The following is a 23,783-nucleotide window of genomic DNA, read 5'->3' as shown; positions in this document are numbered from 1 at the left end:
AAAACTAACCAGGAGAGTGTCCCTTCCTATCTTAATTTTCTTTTGTGCTTTTCTTTCCTGGCCACCTGTTTGCCCATTCCAGCAGCTGATTTTACTCTTACCAGTTTTGCCCAGAACAGGGTTTTCCCCCTAGATCAGGGCTTTACATTGTAACTTCTCATGAAAAACAACATAGCAATGTCAGTCCCTTTGCACACACCAGCCAGCTAGGGTCTTTAGAATTTTTTCCCCCAGCCCACCTCACACCCTGTCCTCAGAAGGCCCCTTGGTGCTTTCCAATGAGTGCCTTAGGCTCCGTTACTTGCCCTCACAGAGGCTGACCTCACACAGGCTGTCAAATGATCAGGACACGTGCTCACACCTGTGACCATCTCTTGTACCTGACCTTCAGGGTTGAAGCTTTCTTATTCTAACTATTCTGTTAAAGTTTATAGTAGCAATCATGGAGACGAAAGCACTGTGTGCTGTGTAAAAATGATGAACTTATTTTGTAGGCAAGGTTTCTAGTCCTGAAAGTTCTAGGTGAGGCCCCATGCAACTCAACAAATGGCCAAGATTGCAATGTGTGTTCTACAGTAGTGTCTACACCCAGCGGATATTCCAGATCTGTCATCTCAGCTGCACGCTCGGACCAAAGCACAGTATGCTACAAACTGAAGGTTCCCACACTTCACCCGCCATGTGCTGAAGCGAAGCCCTTAACGCTGGTGAGGTGATGAGGCTGATCCCTGATGTGACAGTGTCCCGTGAAAAGACACAGGAGAGCTCTTCTCTTTTTCTTCCATGTGAGCACAAGGAAAGAACATGCCTACCGGCAGCCAGGAAGTCGCTCACAGGGACAGAACTCATAGCGCTGAGGTTTCCGTAGAGAGTACATTTCTATTGCTCACACCACCTAGCCTCAGGTATTTTGTTTTATCAGCCTGAAAGAACTAAGCCCCAGGGCAATGCCAGTCATTAAATTAATGGTAAAAATACTGAAAACAGCAAGAGCCAAGACAAAGTACAGTGGATGGATTGGTGACTCCCTAAATATCTAACAGGACTTGAGAATAAAAGACTGCCATGTCTCTGTGGTTGGCCGAGAACAGCGACAAGGGAGAAATGTCATTAAAAAGAACATCTAGCCATAACAGAACCTTTCTGACAAATTTGTCTTTACTCACCTTGTCACAGAAGACCTTGATCTGGCGGTACACTCTGTGGACGGGTTTATTGCTGCGGTTATTGTAACTGTATGTGTCAATCTGAATCATCAAAGGAAGTCCTTTCACGCCCTTCTGGGAGGAGAAATCTGTACTCAAGCAATTCACTGTGATGAAAAGCTGAAGGAGGCAGCAAAAGAAGAAAGTTCACAAACTGCCATGCAGAGGACCTTCAAAGAGGGAGGCAGGCAGGCATGTGAAGTGAAAATCCTACACAAACCTATAAGGACAACTGATAACTGTTCAATACTCTCCCATAGAATCCTGCCAGATGCACAAAACATTATATGGCTGTAAACTTCTAAACAATTTGCTTTGATATTTGAACTTGAAATAGACAATTTAAATGACTGTCTAGAAAGAACATCACTATAAATGAGTTAACTATGTTATTTTCTTGGTATATTAAAATCGCCACTTCTGGGGCTACAGAAATGTGTCAGCAGTTAAGAGCACTTGCTACTCTTGCAGAGGACTAGGGTTTGATTTCCAGGACCCACACGGTGGTGCACAACTGTTGTAACTCCAGTTCCAGGGGATCTGACACCATCTTCTGGCTTCTCTATGCTCCTGGATGCACGTGGCACACATACATACACTCAGGCACAGCCACATACTAAATTAGTCAATTAATCTAAGAAGTTGACACTTCTAGTTATAACTTTCCCTAACCTCTGACCTGCAGGATAAAAAATAATAATAATGAGATAACTATTCTTTTTTAATAGAATAGCATTGAAACCCAGTTATGTTTTGTAAAACTTCCTTCCTTGACTGTGGAGCGTGAGGTCTGTCTGGAATAATTTCTTATTATTTAATATGACCTGGCACCTAATACAATGCCTAGAAAAGAACTCACTAAGCATTAGATAACTGAATTTACAGGAATCCCACTAGATTGCAAGGCAAAAGCCCCGACTTCAGCCTCTGGTAGCATTAACCAGCTAAGGGGCCTCATACATGTCACTCAATACTTGCCATGTTCAATGGTCCCATTAAAGTGCCTGCAAGCCCTCTCCCTGAAAAAGAAAATCTAAATGCTAACCTACTCCACGTTAGTGAAGAAGAGGAGCTGGCAAAGGCAAGAAACGAAACAGGAGGGATTAAATAACAGCATAAACCTCCTCCTGTTAACAGGAAGTGGTGGCACACACCTGTAATCCAGCAGTCAGGGAGCTGAGTCAGGAGGATCATGAGGACCAGTGCAACCTCGGAATTATAGCAAGATTCTGAACAAACTAAATCCTCATCTTATAACATGTGGCATCAGGAAATGCAATAGAAAAACTTTTAAAACCTTCAAGCTAAAAAACAAACAAACAAACAAACAAAAAATATACAATAGAAATGACATGATGCCAACAGGACAGAAACTCTAATCAGTTTTTGAGAGTTCTATTTGATTAACAGAATAAAAAACAAGTTTCACTGTAAAGGATTGGTAAAGACAGAGGATGAGTGTAAATGAGCTAAAAATGACCCTGTTCTACATAATGGTGGGTCACAGCCAAAAGATGGCATTTTCATAGTTTGCATCTACAATTCCCCTAGAGATGAGTACTGTTAGAGGCTATGAAAGCTTTAGGAAGTGGCCTGGCTGGGAACTCTGTCTCTGGGTCCTATGTTATATAGCCAGCCCCTGGCTCTTGGCATGCTCTCTGCCTTCTGGTCCACCTTGATCTGAACAGCCTCTGCCACACACTCCTACCATGATGCCTCCCACCCACAATGCACTGGGACCTTCTGAAACTCTGGGAAAAGAAAGAAAAACAAAACACCTTTCTTCCACTAAGCTGTTTCTAACAGGTGCTCTGGTCATTGTGACACAAACTAATATAGACACTATGTAATAGCGATTTTTATTGGAATGAGCAAAGAACACTGACAAGAACTAGGAGGAAGGGTAGCAGGGACAGGGGTGGACCGGGACATATATTATTATGTGTAACACAAAGTTTCAAAAGTGTTATCCCATCAAAAGTGGGCTTTTGATGGATGTCAAAACCTTTGTGCCTCTGTGAAAGTGCCTAGAGTTGCCCTGAAGGAAAATGAAGGCCACAGAGTTCTTCCTAGGTACCGGGCTGATCTGTTTGATACCCTGTAGACTTTTAGTAATTTACACCACCAGGCATCTAATTGTCAGTGCTTCACCTCTTCACACATCCTTTTACCTGTGAGCTCCTCCTTATGCCCATCAGGGGTGTCTAAGGACATTTGACAAGTTTCAATGATGTGCTAATTACAACAACTTTGCCAGCTGTGCCACTAGCTCCCACCTTTCTAGCCAAAACCCGAAAACAAATACTAAAGGTACTCTGTCTCACTGTACGTCTAGAGATCTAATGTGTGGGTACTCTGAGAGACATTGGATTTGTGTTAAAGAAATGTTTTCCCATCTGTTTGTCTTTGAGACAGGGTCCCCTTGGCAGCTCAAGGTCACCTGAAACTTGAAGCTCCCTCTTTAGCCCAGGCTAGTATTAAACTTGTGGTGATCCTCCTGATGAAGGCTCTCTAGAGCTGGAATTACAGGCATGGTGTACAATAAATTTTAGCGGCTTTGTACACAGACACAGGCATAGGTGCGTGCGCACAGGAAGGGAAAGAATAACTGTATAATACATAGTTTAATTTCCCTACTTTGCTCTTTATATACCCTGTAATATCATGTTATATATTATAAAAATAAAGAAAAGATACTTTTAAATATATACATTCATTTCACTCATTCATTCTTTTCATTCATTTATTCAGTCTATAAGTATCCATGGAAGCACACAGTGAAGCACACAATGCATTAAATGGTGTAGGATCTTAGAAAGAGACAGAAGCTAACAATTCGAGGAGAATGCAACCAGTGCTCAGCAATGACCATCATACAGTGGTCGAGTACAAGAGAGGTGTGAGCAGAGGTCCCGCAGAACAAAGTCCTCAGCCTGGAGGAAACTAGTGAAACATAAGCCACAGATACTCTAGATTTGAGCAGGGGCCTCACAGAATCTAAAGAAGCCTGGGGGCAGGGGGGTGAGATCCACTGAAGATGCAAATGCCTGAGTAATGAAGACTATGGCAGGCAGGATGCATCTTCCAAACTTCCAGGGTAGAAATATTCTGTCCATAACAGTCACAGTAACAGAAAATGCTACCTTGGAGAGTCCCTAAATGACAGAGAAATTTTATTTAACATTCACTTAAGCAGCAAATGTTTTCAAATATCTTAAGTTTCCTGAGGCTGCAGCAACACAAATATGCAAGCTCTGTGCCCTGCAACCACAGAAGGCAGGGGTGAGATGGGGTGAGAGATACGTGCTGGTGTCTTAAAGATTACAGTAGCAACGTGACCACTGATGTGATGGTCAGGAAGGAGGCATCCTTTTCTAGGCACACTTGACTTGTTCTATTGCTGCCAATGGGATGATCTAGGCCAGAATGCAGTTTTGTATCAGCAAACAAAATGCTCACTCTGCTGAATTAGTGGTTGTCCCTAATTCTGGCCCTGCATTTCACAAAGATCTCCCTGATGTAATCCACCATCACTCCAGACTCCATCTATAGGTCTGCCTAGTAGAAGAGAAGACAATGTTCTGGTGGATATTTCCTACATGACTGGCTTGCTAATTTGCATGTCATTCACTGAGGGTCAATGATAGCTAGGAAGAAAAACTAATTATGGTCTGTCATCTCCAAGTCTGACCTAAGAGAGCTAGAGCAACAGATCATGACTATTTACAAGGACCACTTAAGTAGCCTAGTCATCTAGAGCCAATGAGATAACGGATGCTCACTGGCAATAAATAGACTCAGTCATCCTTGGAGAAGCCATAAAAGTCAATCACCCTTTACACAAGGTCCTTAAGAGCCAATAGAGTTCAACAGGGAGATATTTAGATTTAATGCTCTTAAAAGAGAAAGGTCTCCACAGAAGGCCCAGAGTGGCTCAGACTCAAGGCAGCCTGATCCCATAAAAGGTAAACCTCAGGAGCCTGCCTTCTGTGCTGGCATCTCTCGGGTCAGCCCAGCATGCAGGGTGCTGTGCTGGGCTCAGCAGCGCTTCCTTCTCCTGGCCACCTCCTGGAAAGCAGTTTCAGGGTCTGATGGCATCAATCACAGCCTGGCTGTGCCACACTCAAAATCCAAATGGTTGAACTTTAACGGAAGTGGGGGTGGGGCTGCACAGAAGGCTGTTAACTGAAACCTTGGCGGAGGAGCTGATAAGCATTTGCTTCTTTTGGCAAACCCAACCATGTCCCACAGCTCCACCAGCAGCAGGCAAACACAAGAGCAACTTTCCCCTAAGTTGACCTACAAAGAACCCAATGTAAATGTGTTGCAGAGCTGAAGACAAAGCATGATTTCACCCCCTGAATGTTCATCTAAATGTCAAGCACAGAAAGTTATTTCTAGCTTCAACAGGAGCTCAGGCTATGCAAAGAGCAGATGGACCCGGTACATAGCTGACCTGTCCCTGAGTTACACACAATTGTGCGGCCTCTGCTTACATCCTTCCCAAACCTCAGGTGGATTCCTCTAATTCTAGAAGCACACTTTTCCTTCTTCAGGAAGACTAATTAAATCTTGTGCAGTCAGGCAAATAATAGACACCATTTCAATTTCCTCACATGTTCAGAGTGAAGCAGATAATTTTTTAGACACCTTCCCCAGAAAAAGCAGTCTAAAGCATGTGACTTTTTTAAAAATAAAATCATTTGTTACATGTGAGTGACAATTCCCCTTTTGTGGCTTCGAACATAAAAGTGACTTTGCTGAGGTCTCAACCCCAGCTACACACCAGGCAAATAAGACAGTTTATTAAAATAAACACAGCAGGGAGCTTCAGAGCCAACCCATGATCTCATTATTTTTTTTTTTTCAATGCAGTTTATTCAGGAACATTGAACAATCCTCGGACCCCGGGGAAAGCCAGCCCACAGCTTAAATAGCCTCTGGGTAGCCAACCCAGGCGTGCCACGGGGGCAATGCAGATAGGTCCACATACATGGAAGCAAGCCAGATCCTCGGCCTTAGCCAAATGTGGAGTTGTTCGTGACAGAGAGCACTCACCATCGGGAAGGTGGAAGGCGGAAACCAGCTCCATCTTTAAGGCATAGCATTCCGAAGCTCTCTACAGTTCCCCCTTTTTGTTTTAGACGCATCAGGCAAGAGTAGAGGTCTGATCTCTGATATTAGAAATAAATTGGGACTTTGTACAGATGTTCATTTAGGTGTCATCCACCCAAAGAGCATCAGACCGTCCGATACCTTTTTCTCAGAGGCGGGACCTGGGGCATCAACCCGCATGCAATCAGACATGCTCTTCTCTGGGTCCGAAGCGGCTGACCCTGAGTGCAGTGCTTAGCCTCGCATCCTGAGCGTATCATTTTAGCTTTTTATGGTATCCAACCATGCTTGGGGAGAATGTCCTGCTTCAATGGCTGTAAAGGCCTGAATGATCATGGCTGCATCACACTGTTGTGAGACTCTAATCTTGCATATATACCACAGGCAAACCAAGGAGACCAACACCAGAAGGCCTGCTAACACTCCCATGCCCGCCCATTCCTTCAGATGATTCATGGCTGCAGCAATCCATGTTGATAATCCTGTGGCTAGTCCTGCGTCCACTCCGGTAGAATTTACTGTGACAATGGCCACTCTCAGCTGCTCCATCGTAGTATCGAATTCTCCAGTCCAATTACCTAAAATATAGCTCGACAATTGTTTAGACAGATTTGCAGCGCAGGAAAAATTCTCATGTTGTATGCTAGTGACACAAAGTCCAGCATACTTTCATTGACAGCCAGGTTGAGCAATTTGCCATAGGGTATCAATTTGCTCCTGCAAGAGGTCAATCCTCTGATTGAACACCATCAAGCTTCCTTTTAGTTTAGCATTAATTCCTTTATGTACAACTAAGGCATGAGCTACATTGGCTAAATGATTATTCAGGGTCTGAGCAGTCTGCCCAGTATGACTCATGGCTAATGCCCTGGTGGTAGCTCCAACAGCCGCCAATGAGATGGTAGTAACAATGGTGGCTGTAGTTCCAAGATCCCTTTTCTGTCTGAAGAGAGTCATAGCGTGAGGGGCATCAATGGGCATAGGCACCCAGTGAGGCATGCGAGTAACCAGGGCATACCTAACTTTCCTAGCATTCCAGCATTGGGCAAAAAAGCAAGTATGATTACCACAATTACTTGGCTCTATCTGGCTAATAATGAATAAAAATGGGGGATATAGACAAACAGGTGTGGGCTTATAGGAAATATTATGAGAAGCCTTAACCCCTCGTTGGAACATCCTGTGTCAGTTCTACAACTAGCAGTGGTGGTGTCTGAGGTCTGAGTAGGTTCAGGAGACCATTGCCCCCAGGGGCGAGATGTGCTCCATGCCAATTGACTAACTCCATGTTTTCCTCCAATTTTGAAAGTCATTTAAGGTTCTTAAATTATTTTTTCCCTTTTTTCTTAAATTTTTCATCAATTACACTTTATTCATTCTGCATCCCCCCATAAGCCCCTCCCTCCTCCCATCCCAATCCCACCCTCCCTCCTCCCTCTGCTTGCATGCCACTCCCCAAGTCCACTAATAGGGGAGGTTCTCCTTTCCTTTCTGATCTTAGTCTGTCAGTTCACATCAAAAGTGGCTGTATTGTCCTCTACTGTGGCCTGGTAAGGCTGCTCCCCCCCCAGAGGGAGGTGATCAAAGAGCAGGCCAATCAGATTATGTCAGAGGCAGTCCCTCTTCACATTACTATGTAACCCAATTGGACTCTGAACTGCCCTGGGCTACATCTGTGCAGGGGTTCTAGGTTATCTCCATGAATAGTCCTTGGTTGGAGTATGAGTCTCTGGGAAGTTCCCTATGTTCAAATTTTCTTGTTCTGTTGCTCTCCTTGTGGAGACCCTGTCCTCTCCAGCTCTTACTATTTCCCAGTTCTTACCTAAAATTCCGTTCACTCTGCTCAACAGTTGCCCATCAGGCTCAGCATCTGCTTTGATAGTCCGAAGGGCAGAGGTTTTCAGAGGCCCTCTGTGGTAGGTTCCTAGGTTGTTTCCTGTTTTCTTCTTCTTCTGATGTCCATCCTCTTTGCCTTTCTGGATGGGGTTTGGACGTTTTAGTTAGGGTCCTCTCTCTTGCTTAGTTTCTTTAGATGCACAGGTTTTAGTGGGTTTGTCCTATGTTGTATGTCTATATGAGTGAGTATATACCATGTGTGTCTTTTTGCTTCTGAGACAACTCACTCAGGATGATCCTTTCCAGATCCCACCATTTACCTGCAAATTTCATAATTTCCTTATTTTTCATTGCTGAGTAATATTCCATTGTGTAGATGTACCACAATTTCTGCATCCATTCTTCAGTTGAGGGGCATCTGGGTTGTTTCCAGCTTCTGGCTATTACAAATAAAGCTGCTACAAACATGGTTGAGCAAATGTCCTTTTTGTGTACTTGAGCCTCTTTTGGATATATGCCCAGTAGTGGTATGGCTGGATCTTGAGGAAGCGCTATTCCTACTTGTCTGAGAAAGCGCCAGATTGATTTCCAGAGTGGTTGTACAAGTTTACATTCCCACCAGCAGTGGAGAAGGGTTCCCCTTTCTCCACAACCTCTCCAGCATGTGTTGTCACTTGAGTTTTTGATCTTGGCCATTCTCATGGGTGTAAGGTGAAATCTCAGGGTTGTTTTGATTTGCATTTCCCTAATGGCTAATGAGGTTGAGCATTTCTTTAAGTGCTTCTCTGCCATTCGGTATTCCTCTACAGAGAATTCTCTGTTTAGCTCTGTTCCCCATTTTTTAAGTGGATTACTTGGTTTGCTGCTTTTCAGCTTCTTTAGTTCTTTATATATACTGGATATGAGTCCTCTGTCAGATAAAGGGTTGGTGAAGATTCTTTCCCAATCTGTAGGTGGTCGCTTTGTTTTGATGACGGTGTCCTTTGCTTTACAGAAGATTTTCAGTTTCATGAGGTCCCATTTATTGGTTGTTGCTCTTAGAGCCTGTGCTGTTGGTGTTCTGTTCAGGAAGTTTTCCCCTGTACCAATGAGTTCTAGGGTATTTCCCACTTTTTTTTCAAGCTGATTTAATGTGTCTGGTTTTATGTTGAGGTCTTTGATCCACTTGGACTTCAGTTTTGTGCAGGGTGACAAGTATGGATCTATTTTCATTTTTCTACATGTAGACATCCAGTTAGACCAGCACCATTTGTTGAAGATGCTATCTTTTTTCCATTGTATGGTTTTGGCGTCTTTGTCAAAGATCAGGTGTCCATAAGTGTGTGGGTTTATTTCTGGGTCCTCTGTTCGGTTCCATTGATCCCATGATCTCATTATTAATTTCCACTGTTTCTTGGGCTTTCCAATAGAAACAGTCAACCCTATCTTTAATTGATTTAATTTAGAAAGCAATTTAAGATTTAAAACTAAATCCTCACAACCATGATTCAGTGTCATGGATTTATTTGACTTCATACAAATTGAATTTTGTACTTGTACTATCTTTCTGGCTAAAGGCTATTTATATATTAATGTATTTCCTAATACTCAGGATCCTAAAGAACTCATCTAAAGAATCACACAGGTTTATTGCAATAACCACAGGTAGGGTGTGCACCCAGAAATAAGTTTAACACTAGAACCCATTCTCCCTTCATGAATATTATATAAATAAGTAAGTGTGTTGGTGCCAATTTCTCTCCTCTTTTTTCTTCTTTCTCCCTCTCCTCCCCCTCCTTCTTTCCCTTTTTCCCTCTCTCCTTCTCCCACCCCTCCTCCTTCTTCTCTCCCCTTCTCCTTCCTTAGGCAGGATCTCACTATGTGGCTCTAGCTGTCCTGGAACACACTAGATAGATAGTTCTCTGTCCTGAACTCAGAGATCCTCCTGCCTCTTCCTCTGCCTCTGCCTCTGCCTCCCAGGTGCTGGGATTAGTTCTTGGTTCTTATTAAAGACCTTTAGATAGTTTCCTTACATTTTGTCATTTTTCTTCCACATGAGTGCAGATGGAATGACAAATGAAACAGGCAAAAAAGTAAGAGTAAACTCTAGCCAAGCAAGAACATAATAAAATGTGAGCTATCGCTCACTTCACGCTGTGACTCACCCAGCAGTGACAAGCATCCTCCTGTGCTGGCAGTGTGCTCAGAGGTGAGGATAGCAAGGCAAGACCAGCCCCCACACCTGCTCTCAGGCCCCTTTGCTGTTTTGTTCAGGATTTCCTGAAGCCTCCGATTATACAGCACTTGTAGATATGATTACTGTATTTCTTTTTTTTGTTTGTTTTATCTTTCATTCTTACAATGTATTTTATTTTTTACACATGCTACAAGTGCGTCTGAATACACAGATGAACATTTGAGTTGCTCTCACATTCTACCCTGCCATGGTTTTTCTGTTTTTCCACCACCAGTGTGTTTTCTGTTGTTGTTTTCAGAGCACGTCAAATCTGGTCCATTTCAGGGCACTTTGGTCTGCTGTCTCTGCAGATCCACACTGGACGACTGGACGACTACCCCGCCCCCTTTGAGACTTCAGTTCAATACTAACTCTTCAGACACACAAGCCAGAGTTACTTTTCTCTCCTTCCCATCCAGAGGCATACTTGACTGCATTTCTCTTTTCTGTTTTCTTCATACACTGAAGAAGTATTTGAATTTAATGTGTTTAGTTACCTGTTCCATGAGGGCAAAAGCCCAAAAGGCCATTTCTCTGTCTCAGGTCAGCTTCATTCTGCCAGGCTTAGGTTCCTCATCAAGTATTTACTCAATGAGTTAAGAAACATAATTTTTTTTCCAAATATGCATTTTTCCTTTATGCACAATCGTGCTTTCATAATAGTACCTAGAAGCTGAGACTGACAGAGTAGCTGAAGTTGTCAAGACCACACAGTGGGTCACTGCTGACCGGATATACCCTCTGAAGCTACCTGACAGCGCGTCTGCGTGCCCATTTACCTACCTAGTGACTGAGGTAGCAGTATAGCTACGATAAGACCAACAACATAGTCAGCATGATTGTCTGTCTGTCCGTCCAGCAAACCACCTCCCTATCCACACATGCTCACACCCTTGGAAGGGCTACAGATGAGAAGCACAGAGGCTCTCTAACAGCAGGCCCTGCTCCCGGGACAAGAGCACTGCTCATGCCCAGTTCTAGTCAGTGTTGTGGAACAAGCATAATTAGTTGAACAATACAAACCATACTTGCTATGAGAACTTGCAAAGAAGTAAAGAGCTTAACTGGGAAGGCTCCCTGTAGGAATCAGGGGTGAGAACAAAGGCTGCAGGATGCGGAGATCCCTGGAATCAGCGCCGAAGCTGCCCTGGGGCCCGTGTGTCATGGGTCAAGTGGGACAAGTAGGTGTGGGCCACAGTACCCAGTAAGAGGCCCAGTGAGACCTGAGAAAAGCAGTGGGGCTCCGGAGTGGCAGGGTTCACACCCTTCCAGAGTAGGTGAAACATTAAAAATGTAAGACAAACCTGGGCCAGGCAGGCTGGTAGTGAAAGGGCACAGGGCTCCCCAGGGAGCCAGAGGCTTCGGCTACAGCCTCCAAAGCAAGTGGTAAGTGGTGTCACCTGCAGTGAGGGGGTTAGAAGATGCCAGCTTTCTCTACAGCTGAGAGCAGGGTGAAAGTCTTGAACAAAAACAGAGAGAGAGAGAGAACGAAAGAATGAAAAAAGAAAGAAAGAGAAGGGGAGAGGGAGGGAAGGAAGGAAGGAAGGAAGGAAGGAAGGAAGGAAGGAAGGAGCAGAAGGAAGCTCCTTCAGCCAGCCCTCCTTCTTGCAGACCCTGTCTTTTGAGAAGCTCTAATAATCCCCACTTTGGTGCTATGGTATTTAAATGAGGCCATACTTTTCAACCGGAAAGGAACCATGCAAGCAAAAGTAAGGAGCTTCCCCAACCTCGCCACCCACCACACAGCCCACAGCCAACCTCCATGATGCTCATCTTTGTAACTGTTCTTCCTCAGAGCCAGAGCAGTCAAGCAGACCACCCCTGTGCACTGCTCAGGTAGCTCTACTGCACCACAGGGGCCCCCAACCCTGCTCTTTCAGGGGGACACTACCCTATCCTGGCCAGATTTTTCCTCAGGGAGTTTGTAAAGCCAACCTCAGATGACTCCAGTTTCTAAGCCTCAATGATTAAACAAACATTAAATCAAGGTAAATTTATTTTTAAAATATCAAATCGGCTGACTGGTGGTGCATGCCTTTAATCCCAGCACTGGGACGCAGAGGAAGGTGGGATTTTTAGTTCAAGGACATCCCAGTCTAAATAGTGAATTCCAAGACAGCCAGAACAACACAGAGAAACCCTGTCTCAAAAAAAAATCATTAAGTCTACTTCTCCACAGAACTTAGCAGGAGGGATGTCTAGGCCAGAGACTCCATTCATCTCCAATTTTCACTGTTCAGCTCTGCCACCCCATTGGATCTTACACAGCAGCATACTAGGATGAGGAGGGCCTTGGACACTGCCTAACAGTGACTGCTTCACACATTGACAAGCTCCCTGTTGTGGGAATTTAAGTGTAAATTCAGTCAACTTTTTGGTGGTTTTGCTTTCTTGTCCTCTCTTTCTCTCTATCACACCCTCTCTGGATAGGGCCTCATATATCCCTGGTATGTGTGTGGCTGGTGATCAAAACCTGGGCTTTGCACATACCAGGTGAGCAACCTAGCAACTTAGCCACATCCCCAGATCTAAAAACTTTGTAATGCTCCAATCCAATACAAAACTCAAAAGGCACCAAAAGCAAAACTGCAAACACTCTCCCGCCCTTGCTCCCCAGTCAAGTACCTCAGTGTACTATGCAAATGTGAGTTCTGTCCTATTCTCAAAGGGCAGAAGAGAACACATATTCCCAATTCTCACTTTTCCCACATAATGATGAAATCTGATAGCTGTGTCTCTTTAAAAATGCTTACATATAGCATGAGAAATCCCCCCCCCAATTAGGCTGTTTCCAGCTTTTAGTTTATAACCAATGCCAGTGTGAATGTCTGTGTGGTTTTTGTATACAACTGTACACAGGAACATAAATTTGCTGCTTAAGTTGTTTTCTCCAGCTGAAAGTGGAGAAGAAAAAGCCATGCCTCAGTGGTTCCTGCCTGTGATACCAGTGCTGGGAGGTGGAGGCAAGAGTCTTGGAAGTTCACCTTAGTTCCAGGCCTGTCTTAGCTTCTCTGAGAGCAGGACCTGTGCCTGGCCAGGAATCCCATCTCTCAAAACTGGTATCTCATCTGCTGCCTCAAATACACCCTTGTCTCCCTGGCCATGAGAGTGGAGATGTCCCTTCACAGTCCTCCCAACATAGACCAGCACTATGGAAGGACTGTGCTCAGCCTAGACTTGCTTGGCTCTGTTGTGAATTTGCTGTGTTACTGAGGTAAGCTACTAACTTCAACTCACTCCTCAGATGAAAGCTGTCACCTGGTTAGAATCACGAATAATTGGATAATACGTATAAAGGCCTAGCAGGGTGCCTGATATATAGTAATTGCTGAACAAATATTAGTCATTGTGCACACAGGCACACACCATTATGTCATGAAATCCAAGTGTGTAATCCAATTCTCTGCACAACACAATAGTTTATAGCTGTGAAGTTCAGAGCTGTAAGTAGAATGCAGGGCAGAGACCATGGCTGCTCCACACTAACAAAAGATCAACTGATATCTTCGGTGAGATGCCATCCAAAGATTACTCCTTGTTCACAAGCATTAGCTCCAGTTTTCCTGTCAGCCCTTACCTTATAAAAGAGGAACGAAGGCAAGGCTTTGTTTAAGTTCAATACCACAGATTCCAGCAAATGTTTGTCTTTCCCTTTTAAAGCTCCCTCCGCCCACACCACGCCCCAGCAAACCCATAAAAACGCCATTTGCCCTGCTCGGCTGTGTGTAACTCAATCCTTCTGAGACCTCTCCCAGGAGCCTCTCCCAGTGCTCTCTTTACTTTTGAGACCATGGGATGCCCTATAATATTCTCTATCAGATAACCTGCTTAAAATCGGCCTAAGTTAAGCAAAATACTAACTTAGTCTAAGTGAATGGTAACTTCTGCACAAACGGCTTTATCTTTTAACTGCCATAGAAGCTCCCTAAGAAAAGGCATCAACTTCCTGTTGATGCTGTGGGGTAGGGAACCAGCAAAGTTATGAACCTTGCTCACCCGGAACTATGGCATCCTTTAGGCAGTCCATTCTTTCTCTCTGTGCATTCTGAAAACCAATGTTTGCACATCTTGTCCCCTCCTCTGGTGTCCAGGAGTTCAAGGAAGAGTTCAAGGGAGAGTCCATTTAGAAGCATGCCCTAGGAAGGTACACCATGACTACCAAATTTAGATTTTTGTAAATTACTTTTCAGATTTATGCATTTTATTCTATGAACAGAAGTGTTTTGCGTGTGTGTGCGTGGTGTGTGTGTGTATGTATGTATGTATGTATGTATACCATTTGCATGGCCCAGGCTCTATGAGTTTAGAAGCATCAGACCCTTCAAAGCTGGAGTCACAGATGGTTGTGAGCCACCATGTGAGTGCTGGAAATAGAACTTGGGTCCTCTACAAGACTAGTGCTCTTAACCACTAAGTCATCTCCAGACTCAGAAGTTTAGCTTTCTAAGAGCCCTGTACTTGGCACAGAGCACCAATAAAGCAGGGTGTGATTGCACAAGCCTGTAATTCCAGCACTGGGCAATGGTGGCAGGATTATCAAGAGATCACAGCCAGCCTCTGCTACATGAAAGCTTGACTCAACAACAGCACCTGTTAGACATCTCAGATGAAAAAAGAAATACTGGAAAAGAGACAGCTAGATGAGGCTGGAAAAATGATTCAGCAATTAAGTGCATTCAGTGCTCTTCCAGAGGATCCAAACTTGGTTCCTAGCACCCATGTTTGTGAGAGACCAAAAGATAAGCAGCGATTGTTAACACTATGTAGAGTAGGCGCGGTATAGCAGTAAGTTCCCTGAGGGAAGAGCTACCTCGCTGCATTCTTTCCCGCCTTCCCGGTTCCGGGTGGGTACGTGACTCGGCTCACAATCTGCCTTCCCGCCTTCCCTGTTCTGGGTACGTGACTCGACTCACAATCTGCCTTCCCGCCTTCCCTGTTCCGGGTACGTGACTCGACTCACAATCTACCTTCCCGCCTTCCCTGTTCTGGGTACGTGACTTAACTACGGCTTTGTTCAAACCACCCAATCAGACCCCTGTAACTATGCTTCTCGCTTCTGTAACCGCGCCTCATGCTCCCGAGCCCTATAAAAACCCGTCACCCCAACCGAGAGGCGCGCAAGTCCTCCGATAGGCTTGGTCACCCCGGGTACCCGTGTATCAAAATAAACCTCTTGCGGCTTGCATCCGAAGGCTGGTCTCGCTGTTCCTTGGGAAGCGGGGTCTCCCCGTCTAGATAGGCTCCTGGGAGTCTTTCATTTGGAGGTCCCACCAAGATCTGAGACCCCCGCCCAGGGACCACCGACCCAGCGTCGGGAGGTAAGACCTGCCGGCTTCTTGTTCTGTGAGTCTTGTGTCTCACAGAACGGTCTGTCTTTGTGTGAGTTCATTTCCAGGGGGTTCGAGTCCCCCTGTGGTCTGGACTTGGCCAGGTCATCTGTATCAGACGGAAACTAGAAGGAGCCGACGGGCTTGGACTTCTTTTCCGTGCCTCCTGGGAGACGTCTCAGGAGTGCCTGGTAGGGGAATCATTTGCTTCCCCGTCTGAAAGGTAACCCTTCTTGGGTTCCCTCCTGTCTGGAAACACGAGCCGAGTGGGACTCTTTGGGGCGACGCCCCTGAGAGAAGGCTACGTGCTTCATCTGGGAGACGGAGGAACCGGACCTCCGACAAGGTCTCCATCTGAATTTTTGTGTTCGCTTTGGCACCGATCTCGTACCGCGCGGTTTGTGTTGTCTTCTGTCTGCCTGATTTTTGTCATAAGTGTAGTGAGTGTTGTTTGTCTGTCTACCTTTTGTTTTCTGTTCTGAAAGGCCTCACGAAATTTGTTTAAAATGTGTGCCTATGCACCTTATTAGATCCATAAGCGCATATTGTATAGGCTGCCACGTGGTCTAAAGTGTCTCAGTGTCTCGCCGCCATCTTGACTTCACCATGTGATTTTATAATGTAACCACCATCTTGGTATGGATAAAAAAAAAAAAAAAAAGAAAAACCTTGGTCAAATAATTCTCATTTCCTTCTAGGTTAAAAGGATAGCTTATTTTAAATTGGTATTGGTTTTAAAAATTAAATTGCTTGCACTGGTAAATTCTGGTTTTAAAATCTGGTTTTAATTTTAAAGATTATGTTTATGCCTTGTGACTTCTACAAAAGGGGCACTTTGTTTTAATATTGCAAAAACGGGTTTTAAAAAATTGTTTAAAGTTTATCAGACATTTGGGTATGACTATGACTGAGAAAATTGCAGTTTTTGAAATGTATCTTATGGAGAGCTGTTTGTTTGATAAGCTGCTTTGTTTATAAAAAAAACATGTTTACACCCTGTTCTTTATCTTGAGACAAAGAAAAGGGGAAGTTTCACCAAGTTCCTTAAAGCTTGTTCTAAGTTCCTTAGAGTTTGGTTGTTACCTTTATGTTATCAGATGCAGGAAAGTTATTTTAAAAAAAAATTTGGCAGTTTCAGAACTCCTCTTTATAGTAATGTAACTTGCTTTTGCTTTGCCTATAAAAAGCAAATCGTACGTAGACTCTGGGCTTCGGCAGGATCATGTCAGAATGGAAAGGATTTTAGTGAGAGTTTTTATGTTGTCTAAAAAGCAAGAAAGAGAGCAAAAAAGTAAGCATGTCTGGTTAAGCCAGAAAAGAAAAGCTAGAAATCTAAATGTATATAGCATGTTGCAGAAGGTTAGTGGATGTGTTATAAAAAGCCAGAGAGTTAATATGATTTAAAGAAAAACTGTATTTTAAAATGTTATACTTCATTTAAAAGGCTGGTGATTCCTCATTACAAAATGTTTTTTTATGCTCTTTTAAGGAAAAAATTTTAGCTGATAGGTTTGGTATGGCTAAAATAATTACAGTTTAAAATTGTTCTGTTATGTAGTTGGTTCTAAAGCTTGTTCGATTACTGGGAACTTTTGATTGTGGGGGATTATGGAAGCTCCGAAGTGTTTGCTGTATCATCAGCACCTAATGGCCATGTTTGGTATTGTCAGTCACAGCCTGTGCTAATGCTAGCACATGGCCAGCCGCCATGATGGTTCAGCAATGGAGAGCTCGTAAAGCTGTAGTTTGGCTGCCATGTTTGTTTAAGGATTCCAGCTCAGTTCGGTTACACGTGGCCAGCCGCCATGCTGGTCCGGAGATATGTTTAGTCATTAGTGCTAAATGCAAAGCTTTTTAATGTTCAATTTTAATGCAAGTGGTAGGAGCATCAAGATTAGCTAGCCTCTCTATAAACTGTATCCGATTAAAAGGTTTGCTTTGATTTTAGTTCAGAAAGAACAGATTTAAAGTCATGCTAAATACTGCAGTTGAGCCTTACCTAGTCTCTTGTCTATTTGTCTTAAAATATATACTTCTAGGACATGCATCTCGAAAATATGCTAGAATTTGAGATCATAGCATTCTGTTTTATAGGACACAGTTTAGAGCAGATGATAAAAACAGAGTAACTCGGATATGCTGGCCCTCAAGCTTGTCAGAAATCTGAATTAGGCATTTTAACATGTGTAAGCTTATTGTGACAGGAAGTCCCGCAATCCTGGCAGTAGGTCCCCCAAGGTCTCTGAGAAGATTTGGGCACAACGACAGATGAATGCTACTCTGGATTGTGGTATGCTAACCACTGGGCAATACTGCCTCAACTGGCCTACTGTTAGGGCCCAGCCAAAACTGTGGACACCTGGAGTCAATGTTTCACATTGCTAAGGGCGAGGTGAGGCCATTCTCTCGTTTCTTTCTCCACAGAAACAGTCTCTCATCTTATGTGCCTGGCAGAACTGCGTCTGTTCAGGATGCTGAAACACAGGAGCCAGGGACACTGCCTAGGTAATGGGCTAACTAGTCATCCCTGTCATTTTGATTGGCACGTGGATTGGTATTTATTTAGCTTATAATTTATCCTTCTCAGGTCTCTGAACACCTTGACGGCTATGCTAAGCTTACGGTAGCTTTGCAGCTAGAGAAAAGACAATTAGATCGACTGTTAGCTCATTGATCAACTCATTAGCTAGAACCACAGAGTACTAGATACCTTATTTAGAAAAAAAGACAGGTTTGCCTTGCTCACAGGACTCATGTCTTATGATAAATAAGTGGAGCTTATATAGAGTCTGAGAATATAGGAGTTTAGGTTGTAAAAATCTAGAGTGTTATTATTTAGTTTAAAAAAATGTTTCAGGGTTGATAAATTCAAAAGATTGGAGAGTCTAAGTAGTTTTTTTTAAGATATAATTAAAGCAGATTAAAAATGGGAAATATTTTAAATTTCTCCCCCCTTTGCTACTGTTGTGCTTATGTTATAAAATTTTAAAAGTTCAGAGTGTTGACATTGATCAATAGAGTTCTGATAAGTTGATGGAGCAATAACTGCTTATTATTCAGTCACCAGGTTAAGATTTTAATTTCCTTTGTTGGCTTCTGAAGATAGACTAAAGGTGCTTCTTGTTATTTTAAAAACATCTGTTTAATGTGTGTATCTGACCCAAAAGTCATAGCTTTTAGTATGGTATTCTTAATATCTGCCATTTCTGGGGTAGATTTTGACACAGAAATATCCTAAACCTATTCCTTCTAGTTGCTTTGTTAAGGAAAGTCCAAGCATCCAGGGTTTAGCACTAAAAGCCAGTAATGTATTTCTGCCTAACTTTCCAGTGTAAACATAAAAGTAAAAGTGAAAACTAAAAGTATATGCTGAGTGTATAAGAATGGCCAAGCTTCATTCGTGACTAATTACAAACAGCTATGCCCACAAAAAAAATGTTACTGTGGACACACTTAGGTTGTGTATAAAGGTTATAAAACAAACAGCTAACTGATACTCATTCAGTGGGATGCAGTTTTACCTGTTACTCTCAAAATGTTTGATTTGCTGAGATGTTACTTTTCTGAGTATTTAAAATTATGTATATTTCCTTTTGTGTACTAAAATTTCATGTGAGTTTCAGGATGTGACCTGGATCTGGCATAGCTCAAAAGGATCGCAGATGAGATTTTCCCTGATCTTTCCCATTTAATAGACAAATTTTAACTTCTCTCTCCAGTCTGAATTTGTCTCAGCAGATCTTCACCTGTTTAACTCTGTCCGGGATCAGCTGTGGACTGCAAGCTGAGATCTGGACTTCCTGGAAACTGACATGATTGCTCCCTGCCTCTTCGGGTGGATCAATGAACCAGATGCTTGGGACTTCCCCATTGCCCAGCCTTTGACTGGCATTTCAGCCTTCCTAGCCCCTGATGCCTACGGTCCAACGGTCAGCTCGAAGAAGCTCCAGAAGACGGATCTACGCCCAAATTCCCCCTAGCAGGCTGAAATGCTAAGTCAAAAGGGGCTCCCTGGCATTAGCTATTGTCTTGGACATCTGCTTAGCTGAAATGGACACTAATATTGCAGCAACTGGGCTAAAAGCCTAGAGAGATCCTGTAATAGTTCTCCTTGGCTTACTACCCCTATATCCACCCTGAAGGGACCCCAGATCCCATTATAAAAAATAATCTATAAGATACAAGGGGTCATATCTGGAAGACCCAAGATTGGGTCTTCAAATGATCGTAGGAAAGGGGGAAATGAGAGACCAAAAGATGAGCAGCGATTGTTAACACTATGTAGAGTAGGTGCGGTATAGCAGTAAGTTCCCTGAGGGAAGAGCTACCTCGCTGCATTCTTTCCCACCTTCCCGGTTCCGGGTGGGTACGTGACTCGGCTCACAATCTGCCTTCCCGCCTTCCCTGTTCTGGGTACGTGACTTAACTACGGCTTTGTTCAAACCACCCAATCAGACCCCTGTAACTATGCTTCTCGCTTCTGTAACCGCGCCTCCTGCTCCCGAGCCCTATAAAAACCCGTCACCCCAACCGAGAGGCGCGCAAGTCCTCCGATAGGCTTGGTCACCCCGGGTACCCGTGTATCAAAATAAACCTCTTGCGGCTTGCATCCGAAGGCTGGTCTCGCTGTTCCTTGGGAAGCGGGGTCTCCCCGTCTAGATAGGCTCCTGGGAGTCTTTCATTTGGAAGTTTACAACTGCCTATAACTCCAGTTCAAGGGGAATCTGACAGCCTCTTTTGGCCTCTACGGGAAATGCATACAAACACACACACACCCAAATAAAAATTAAAATGAAAAAATGAAAGAGGAGGAGGAAGAAAAGAAATAGCAAACCTGAGACATGATAGGTACTGAGTTTAAGGATAGCTTTTAATTAGCATAATCTCACTCACCTAAAGTAACTATAAAGTTGTACAAGATTAAAAAATTCTGTTCTCCCCATTTCACTGCTTTCTTGTAGTGAAATGTCACTGCCATCACAGACCTGCTCTGTTAACAAGTTGTCTCTTAAACTCAGAGGGACTGTACTGTCCACTCCTGGCTCACATGCAGGGACTGGGTGGGGCTTGCTCACCACTAGCTGCACCTTGAGAGAGGAGCACCTGAAGGAAGAAACCAACACACAGGAGGAGAGACAAGGGAAGTTGCTCTACAGGACACAGGTCCTCAGATCTCTACACACTGACTCTGCCTACTTGCCCTATAGTACAGGTGCTGCTAGGCACTGCTTCCCATTGGCTTTTGTCTTCCTCAGAGACAGATTTACAGATGGATGGAGACCTCTTATCTTCAGTTGTCATCAGCCAGCCATCTCAACAACCACTCCTCAAAAAACAGCCTCAGCTTTAGATGACATCTTTTAAATATTAGAGCAAACTCAGATACTTAACATTAATTAGAAGTAGACTAGTAAGGAAGCAGGGCTCAGGGGAAATGTCAGCACGCCATGGCCACAATCACCTGATGGGTTTCTACAGGTACAAGCTTACAGACAACTTTTTATTCTAAATCCTCTCTCTCTCTCTCCATTCCTCCTCCTCCTCTCTCTCCTGTGGGGTGTGTGTGAAGGTCAGAACAACTTGCAGTGTGTTTGCTTATTTGATTGCTTAAGTTGCACATACCTTCATCTTCTCTGAAAATAATCTCCATCTTAGTTTTGTTTGTGTGTTAGATGCTGGGCCTCTTGCATGGTTTTGAACAAAAGGAAAAGAACAAAAAGTCTCTACTATTCATGACAGGAAAAAAGTATAAAAGAAAAACACAAGCCCATAAATGTGAAAATAAATTTCAGGATACCAGAGAAAGAACTAGAGAGGTGAGTAGATAGAGAATAAATGTGTAAAGGTAGAAAGAACCCAGTTAAATACCTCAGAACTGCAGTCTTGGGAAATGCTGCTCTTTAGTATGTACAGAGTAGAAAGACCCACTAATGTTAGGCTATTCAGAGCACGCATGTGTGAGTGGGCACATACACACACATTCAGCAGAGATTGTTGATGTCAAGTTAGTCTACACACATACAAGCACTCAGCTGAAGAGAGCAAAATATCTGAAGTAGTAGCTACGTCCATTCTGGTCAATGGTTTGGGCTTTTGTTATTGTTGGTGGTGGTAGTTCTTTTTGGTTTTTCAAGACAGGGTTTCTCTGTGTAGTCCTGGCTATCCTGAAACTCACTATGTGGACCAGGCTGGACTCAAACCACAGAGATCCACCTGGCCTCTGCCTCCTGAGTGATGGGATTAACAATGGTTTTTATGATACAAACAAGTAATGCTCCAGGGCATAAGGATAAGGAAAGCTCTGGGCTCTGAAGTGTTAAAACAGCACACCAGCTTTTCTGGGGGCCGGCTGCTGTGGGGCTGAGGATGTTAAACATGGGGCCTGTGGCCAAGCAGGAAGAGTCATTTAATCCGCTTTGCTGAGGAGGTGAAGCTGATGCCCATCTTCCCTCCTGGGCCCATGTAAGTTGCACTCTGCAATTATTGGAAAAGGAAAATTATAGCACTTTTTTTTGGTCTCATTGTAATGGATGATTTGCTTCCATGAAGATGGGTAGGACAGGAGCCTGAGGGTAGCATCCACCCTTCCATCTACCTAATCTTGCAGGACTGGGATGCAAATTGGAAGTTGAGATGCAAAGAAATGTCCTCCATGACATCTCTTAGCCCTGTACATCCAGTTGCATCCTAAACATCTGTTGATACAGACGTGTTTCTGAAACTCTCTTCCTGAGACTGGAAGAACATTCACTGGTAATCTAATAATAAAGGGATGAGTGGGACACATCAAGTCCTTAAGTGCAGCTAGTGGAAGGTATTCAGGCAAACAGGACAGACAGCATCAAACAGGAAGCCTTGTTCTACCCTGACAGGCAGAGACGCTAAATCCAAAGGCAGCAAAGAATACCCTACTATGCCAGCTTAATATTACTGAATTATTTTAGGTTGCTTTTGTTTGTTTGTTTCAAGATGGGGTTTCACCATTTAGCCCTGGCTCTCCTGGAACTAGCTCTGTAAACCAGGATGTCCTCAAACTCATAAATACATCAGTCTGCCTCTACCTCCCCAGTACTGGGATTAAAGGCATGTACCACCACAGCCTGGCAGGTTTTTCTTTAAAACTTGTCAAAAGAAAGGCCAACAAGATGTCTTAGTGGGCAAAACTACTTGCCACACAAGCTTGGCAATCTGAGACCTGTTCCCACAACCTAGATAGGGAGTTAGGGATGCTGGTGTGTCTGTAATCCCACAGTCCTCCTGAGAGATGGGATGCAGAGACAGGAAGTTTATGTCCTCCTGCCTGGACTGTGGAGGGTGACAGAGACAAGAGACCCTGACTCAGAACAAGGTACAAAGAGAGATACAACTCTGGGAAAGTGTCCTCTAAGCTCTACATGCATGTCCTCACTCCTGTGCACCCAGGCTCACACAGAGAGACACATTAATAATAATAATAGACAGTAAACAAAAATTTTTCTAAAGAAAGATGTAATAGACTCGTCTTTAGTGGTGGTGAAGGAGAAATATTTTTTAATTCTTTATTAATTACACTTTATTTATTTTGTATCCTTCCTGTGGTTCCCTCCCTCCTCCCGTCCCAATCCCTCCCTTCCTCCCCCCTCTGCATGCATGCCCCTCCCCAAGTCCACTCTTAGGGGAGGTCTTCTTTTCCTTCCTTCTGATCCTATTCTATTAGGTCTCATCAGGAGTGACTGCATTGTCTTCTTCTGTGGCCTGGTAAGGCTGCTCCCCACTCAGGAGGAGATGATCAAAGAGCAGGCCAATCAGTTCATGTCAGAGACAGTCCCTGTTCCTATTACTATGGAACCCCACTTGGACACTGAACTGCCATGGGGTATTATCTGTGTAGGGGTCTTAGGTTATCTCCATGCATGGTCCTTGGTTGGAGTATATCTCAGGAAAGACCTCTGTGCTCAGATTTTTTGGTTATGTTGCTCTCCTTGTGGAGCTCCTGTCCTCTCCAGATCTTACTGTCTCCCACTTCCTTCATAAGATTCCCTGCACTCTGCCCAAAGGTTGGCAATAAGTCTCAGTATCTGCTTTGATAGTGTACAGGGCAGAGCC

The 23,783-nt window shown here is 43.8% G+C and overlaps 1 pseudogene; it reads right to left on the bottom strand.

The window, feature by feature from the left end:
• LOC132650925 (grainyhead-like protein 2 homolog) overlaps window positions 1-23,783 on the bottom strand; it is a 59,401-nt pseudogene that overhangs the window by 30,531 nt on the left and 5,087 nt on the right.

Source organism: Meriones unguiculatus, assembly GCF_030254825.1.
Source record: "Meriones unguiculatus strain TT.TT164.6M chromosome 13 unlocalized genomic scaffold, Bangor_MerUng_6.1 Chr13_unordered_Scaffold_34, whole genome shotgun sequence".
NCBI lineage: Eukaryota > Metazoa > Chordata > Mammalia > Rodentia > Muridae > Meriones > Meriones unguiculatus.
Note: the sequence above shows the minus strand (reverse complement) of the source record. Positions and strands in the feature narration are given on the sequence as shown.